Raw genomic sequence first — 7381 nt, 5'->3', positions numbered from 1 at the left:
TAAGCCATATACCGGCTGTATGCTGCGCCTAAGTTTCCCAGTGGCGAGATTACATGGATGCCTCCATTCCTCCTCAGTCAGGACAGCAGTGCCACCTCCTCCCTTCTGCTGTGCAAGTCAAATGAAACACGGCTGCTCTTCTTCCTCCGCCCTCCTCACTCACTGTCAGACACCTCACACAGCACAACAAGCTGCTTTTTCCCAATGATGACCTCTTCACCTCGCTCTTCTCCTCCTACTCTAACTGCATGCTGTTAGTGTAAACACAGCACAAACATGCTGTCCCTGTAATCTCTGCAAATGTGTCACCTTGTTTCATGAGGGGACCGGCCCTGGGTGTTGCTGCTCATAGTGAAGACTTGCTACAGGTTTCTGCTGGGAGTGTTAACACAGGGTTTCTGCTGCTTGGCCAGCAGGTGGATTTCCTCAGTTTTTCCACCTCCTAGTCCAACACTGCAGGAGAAGCAGGACTGTACAGTGAGGGGCAACGCCTCACATTCACAGCCAGTGGCTTTAGAGTTTCGATATTATGGTGGAGCTTTACTTCATTACTATTCCCCCTCCAGGTCCACGTGGATGGTAAGGAATGATGTAATTCGGCTTCCAGCTATTTCTGGCAGCCGAATTACAATGTTTTAAAAGGAACTTCAGCCCCATCTTCTGATGGCGCCAAAGTTACTCACTGTGGGCCGCTATAGCCGTAATTCCTATTACGGTTTATGGTGGCGCCAGCTGCGCCGAAATCAAATCGACAGGCTCAAAGTTAGTCCCATCCATCGCTCCCACAAGCCCTACAGCATGGACTAAATGGATCACATTTCCTCAAACTTAGTAGAAGTGCCTCTATGCTGAGAAAATGGCCTTTCTATATGGTATTACAGCATTGACTGTTCTGGTCCATTCAGTGGGCATTCAGGGGCAGCACGGTGGCGTAGTGGTTAGCTCTCTCGCCTTGCAGCGCTGGGTCCCTGGTTCGAATCCCAGCCAGGGCACTATCTGCAAAGAGTTTGTATGTTCTCTCAGTGTCTGCGTGGGTTTCCTCTGGGCACTCCGGTTTCCTCCCACATTCCAAAAACATACGGATACGTTAATTGGCTCCCCCTAAAATTGGCCCTAGATTACAGTACTTACACTACATAATATAGACATATGGCAATGGTAGGGATTAGATTGTGAGCTCCTTTGAGGGACAGTTAGTGACAAGATATATATACATTGTACAGCGCTGCGTAATATGTCGGCGCTATATAAATACTAAATAATAATAAATAATAATAATTCAGTGCAGGATGGCCGCAATGCAGTGTTTTGTAAGCAGTTTGCAATCCAAATGTAGGACTTCAATTACAAATTTGTCCAGAATTTGTTAGGAATAGCGCCAGGAAGTAGGTTAAGCAAGAATATTTGCAGATTGTAGCCGGAGCTTGCACTCACTTGCCAGCGCTTTTTCCTGTGTCTTCTCTCCCTGCTGTCTGCTCTCTTCACTCCCGAGTTCTGTGTGACATAACAAATGCCATAAAGAGCAAACACTAGCGGCACAATGGCCACTAGAGGCCTCTAGCATTTTTTGTCACTTAGGCACCCCAGGACTCAGCAGTCAGCGGAAAGAGAAGAAACGGGAAACCGTGGACAGGTAAATTTAAGTATTTTATATAGCGCTGACATATTACGCAGCGCTGTAGCGTATATTGTCTTGTCACTAACTGTCCCTCAGACGGGCCCACAATCTAGTCCCTACCATCAGGGACGGATTTAAGACAAGGCCGCATAGGCCATGGCCTAGGGCACCAAAGGATCAAGGGCGGGTGGGCAGCAGGCTATACTGGGGGGAGGGAAGGATCACCTGGATACCTATACTAGGGGGAGGGGGTAATTAGGCTATCTACACGGAAGAGGGAAGGTCATCTGGCTACTTATACTAGAGGGAAGTGGGGAGGGGTCATAAGGATACCTACAGGTCCTTTTCAAAAAATTTGCATATTGTGATAAAGTTGATTATTTTCTATAATGTACTGATAAACATTAGACTTTCATATATTTTAGATTCATTACACACAACTGGAGTAGTTCAAGCCTTTTATTATTTTAATATTGATGATTCTGGCATACAGATCATGAAAACCCCAAATTCATATCTCAAAAAATTAGCATATCATGAAAAGGTTCTCTAAACAAGCTTTTTCCTAATCATCTGAATCAACTAATTAACTCTAAACACCTGCAAAAGATTATTGAGGCTTTTAAAAACTCCCAGCCTGGTTCATTACTCAAAACCGCAATCATGGGTAAGACTGCCGACCTGACTGCTGTCCAGAAGGCCATCATTGACACCCTCAAGCAAGAGGGTAAGACACAGAAAGAAATTTCTGAACGAATAGGCTGTTCCCAGAGTGCTGTATCAAGGCACCTCAGTGGGAAGTCTGTGGGAAGGAAAAAGTGTGGCAGAAAACGCTGCACAACGAGAAGAGGTGACCGGACCCTGAGGAAGATTCTGGAGAAGGACCGATTCCAGACCTTGGGGGACCTGCGGAAGCAGTGGACTGAGTCTGGAGTAAAAACATCCAGAGCCAACGTGTACAGGCGTGTTCAGGAAATGGGCTACAGGTGCTGCATTCCCCAGGTCAAGCCACTTTTGAACCAGAAACAGCGGTAAAAACGCCTGGCCTGGGCTACAGAGAAGCAGCACTGGACTGTTGCTCAGTGGTCCAAAGTACTTTTTTCGGATGAAAGCAACTTTTGCATGTCATTCGGAAATCAAGGTGCCAGAGTCTGGAGGAAGACTGGGGAGAGAGAAATGCCAAAATGCCTGAAGTCCAGTGTCAAGTACCCACAGTCAGTGATGGTCTGGGGTGCCATGTCAGCTGCTGGTGTTGGTCCACTGTGTTTTATCAAGGGCAGGGTCAATGCTATCAGGAGATTTTGGAGTACTTTATGCTTCCATCTGCTGAAAAGCTTTATGGAGATGAAGACTTCATTTTTCAGCATGACCTGGCACCTGCTCACAGTGCCAAAACCAGTGGTAAATGGTTTACTGACCATGGTACAGTATTACTGTGCTCAATTGGCCTGCCAACTCTCCTGACTTGAACTCCATAGAGAATCTGTGGGATATTGTGAAGAGAAAGTTGAGAGACGCAAGACCCAACACTCTGGATGAGCTTAAAGGGAAGGTTCAGGGACAGTTGAAAAAAAATAAAAATCCAAATCCACTTACCTGGGGCTTCCTCCAGCCCGTGGCAGGCAGGAGGTGCCCTCGGCGCCGCTCCGCAGGCTCCCGGTGGTCGACCCGACCTGGCCGGCGGCCAGGTCGGGCCTCTTCTGCGCTCCATTGTGCGTTCCACGCCGGCGCGCTGACGTCATCGGACGTCCTCTGGGCTGTACTGCGCAGGCTCAGTAGTTCTGAGTAGTAGTAGTAGTTCCTAGGTAAGTGGATTCGGATTTTTATTTTTTTTCAACTGTCCCTGAACCTTCCCGGCCGCTATTGAAGCATCCTGGGCCTCCATAACACCTGAGCAGGGCCAAAGGCTGATTGCCTCCATGCCACGCCGCACTGAAGCAGTCATTTCTGCAAAAGGATTCCCGACCAAGTATTGAGTGCATAACTGAACATAATTATTTGAAGGTTGACTTTTTTGTTTTAAAAACACTTTTCTTTTATTGGTCGGATGAAATATGCTAATTTTGTGAGATAGGAATGTTGGGTTTTCATGAGCTGTATGCCAAAATCATCAATATTAAAACAATAAAAGGCTTGAACTACTACTTCAGTTGTGTGTAATGAATCTAAAATATATGAAAGTCTAATGTTTATCAGTACATTACAGAAAATAATGAACTTTATCACAATATGCTAATTTTTTGAGGAGGACCTGTATACTGGAGGGAAGAGCGCGGTCATCATCTAAACTAGAGGGGAGAGGGGTAAGCATCATCTGGCTACCTATACTGGAGGGAGGAGGAAGGGTCATCTGGCTAAGGGGGGTGGCTGCTGACAGTGGCATTGGGTGCTAAAGAGTACAAATCCGGCCCTGCCTACCATGGTCCTATGTCAATGTCTATATCGTGCATTGCATGTATCATAGTCTAGGACCAATTTTAGGGGGAAGTCAATTAACTTATCTTTTTTTGGGGGGATGTGGGAGGAAACTGGAGGGCCCAGAGGAAACCCATGCAGACACAAGAACATACAAACTCCTTGCAGATGTTAACCTGACTGGGATCCGAACCAGGGACCCATCGCTGCAAGGCGAGAGAGCTAACCACTACGCCAACGTGCTGCTCACATGAATGCTTTTCAGCACAATCTTTAGATAAACTGTGATTTCTGCATCCTTTTTCCACATTGCCCATGTGCTCATTAATGTGAGTTCTCAATTTCCTCTTTATGTGTTTTACCTGTGACTTTGGAGGGAATCTCCTGAACTCTTGCAGTAGTAGCGTTGCGTAGCTAGGGTTTTCGGCGCCCGGGGACAATGTTTTTGTGTCCCCCCTCTGGACAAAATGGGCGTGACCATGCATCAGAATGTGGTTGTGGTCATGGGTGGAGTCAAATGCCGTTTAGATAGCCAGATGTTCCCCCTTACGCCTTATAGATAGCTATATGTGGCCCCTTCCCGTTCATATAGTCAGATGTTCCTCCCTTTAAATAGCCAAATGTGCCCCCCCTTTAATAGCTAAATGTGCCCCCTTTAGATAGCCAGATGTGCCCCCCATTTAGATAGCCAAATATTTTTCTGCCACTAAGGGTTCTGCACTCCTCGGCAGAGGGAGGGAGAGAAGAAGGGGAACCTTGGGTAGCCAGCAAGCCACCTTTCCGGCACAAAAGGGGTGCAGCAGCTGTGCTGAGTGCCCTCACAGCTACGCCAAGGGACATATGTCCCCCCTTGGCCCCCCATAGCTGTGCCTCTGAACTCTTGATGAGTGGGTGATCATGTACACATTACATTGCCTGCAGGGATAAAATACTTTCGGTCCTAAAGCTTCAGTTCTGCTTCTCATTTTAGGGCCCTCTACATAAAGTTTCACCAAACACAAGACTGTCACCCCCCCATATAAACTGAAAGAACCGGGGATAACTGTTTGTAATATCGGATCCCCCTGCAGCAACCCTCAGAGTTTCTTTATAACTTGCTCTACATTTTTGTATTGCGAGCTGAAACTGAGAGAAAAAAGGCATAATCAAATCTGGTACTACTGCTGACCCCTTCCCCATTCTTATCTACAAGCATTTGCTCTCTAGCAGCAAGTTGGATTCCTTCTGCTTCTTTGAATAACTCAACTCTATCATATCTCTTCTCCTCAAAGTGGTTGATGAGGACTGCAGTTTTTTTTACAATGATAATCTATGTCTAATGCGGGTAAACTGACCCCTTGGGATATTGTTCAACCACAGGAGTTGTAGATTACTTATTCTTGGAATATAGGCATTCCGTTACATTGTTCTTTTAAAACTGTCAATGACCCAAGCCTTCCATGCTTCTTGTACACAACTAAGGCCAGAGACCCACTAGGAGCGATTTTCTCAGCGCTTTGCGATTTGAAAACTCTTGCTAATGGAATGCTATGGGGTGATCCCACTTGAGCGATGTGATTTTATAAAAATCCCCCATAGCATTGCATTAACAAGAGCTTTTTCAAATCACTAGCAATTAGAAATTGCTCCTACTGGGTTTCTGGCCTTAGACCAGGTAGTCAAAGTTATCCAGGTCCTTTTTGGCCATCAATTTTATCCTCCGTGTATTATTTCTGGTTGAACTTGATGGACATAAGTCTTTTTTCAACCCAAATAACGATGTAACTATGAAACTATGTATAATTGAGCCATGCTAGGATGACTTGTAACTCAATCTCTGTGCCCTCCCAAATAAATAAGTCATCAGTATAGCACCTCCACAGGCTAACTAGTGTACTCTCACGTTTATTCAAAAAGTTCTCTTCACCAGCGATCCATAAAATATTAGCAACATTTTGGGGGAATTTTGTCCCCTCACACAACCAAGGGCCTAAATATCAAATCCCCAAGTACCAAACATAATTGTGAGATTAACAATATTACAAAAGCTTAAGTATAAATTGAATCTGATCCTCCTTTAAGAAATTCTGTTCCCTGAGGGTACTATTAGCTGGCTGTAACCCTTCCTCATGGGGAATGATTGTATACAGTGCAGTAACCTCAGCTGTAACAAGGATACCCTTTCCTACTGGGGGGTCATTGACAGTATGCAAAAGGTGCTTGGAGTCCCTTAGTAAACATGGGAGGCTTCTAACAACAGGTGGTAGGAATTGATCTATATATTCCCCGATCCTTTGGTTAAGTGAGCCGTTTCCACTGATGATTGGTCTACCTGGAGGCTTCTGCATATCTTGATGTATTTTTGGATTATGATCGATAACCAGTATCCTCTGCATTTTTATCATTAAATATTTGAACTCTACATCATTTGAAATATCAGCCCCCCCTAGTTCTTCATTAAACACCCTAGTAGGGCCTCCCCATTAATTTCTTGTAGGTTCTTTGGTCACCCAAAATGTTGTTGATCTTCTCTTTCCACTGGTCGATGTGCATGACCATTACCCCACCACCTTAATCTGCAGGTCGAACTAAAACTTCCTTTCTCCGACAAAATTCTCTAATAGCTTTCAGTTCATGATGATTCTGTTTACCTTCAATCTGCTTGAAGGTAATAACCTTATAACCATATTCTTAAAAACATGCAGTGCTGTCTCTACTATAATCAGGAGGATTAAAAGGTAGACCTATTTCTCAGATTTGTGTGATTGTAGGGACACCTATATTAGCTCGTCCTTTTGGGCCTTCTTTGGATAAAAAAAACAAACATAACAAAAAACAACAAAACTTTATTTTTAATTTTCACACAGATTTATTAACATCAATAAAAACATCAAACTTATCCAGAACTTGTTTTGGAGTTTAATTCAAACCTTTATCTAGGATGCTCAATTCTTCCTCACTCAACTGAACTTCCCTAATATTAAAAATATCCTGACCCTTCAATATTTTCTGCTCTCCCCCCTCTTTTATTCCTCTTTTCCGAGTACTGCACCTCCCCACATTCTCTCCTGTTGTTCCTTCCCCCAAACAATGATGGTGGATAGTTTCTGTTGCCTCTCTCTCACTAATGGTTCAAATCTATTAATGGTGGGCAACTACCCCCCCCCCCTCCTTTTTCCTCGTGTCCCACCTCACCACTCCACTTCGTGACCTATATGGACTCATAGGTGGGCCATCTTTTGATCTATGTTTACGGTCTACATTGGGGTTTGGCAGGAGGTGGTCCCAATCTCCCTTGCAACCTATATCCATGCCCTTGGTCATGTTACCCACTATCTTCCCCCCCCCAACACCATCTTGGTTGTTGCC

The sequence above is a fragment of the Hyperolius riggenbachi genome, chromosome 10, assembly GCF_040937935.1.
Source record: "Hyperolius riggenbachi isolate aHypRig1 chromosome 10, aHypRig1.pri, whole genome shotgun sequence".
NCBI lineage: Eukaryota > Metazoa > Chordata > Amphibia > Anura > Hyperoliidae > Hyperolius > Hyperolius riggenbachi.
Note: the sequence above shows the minus strand (reverse complement) of the source record.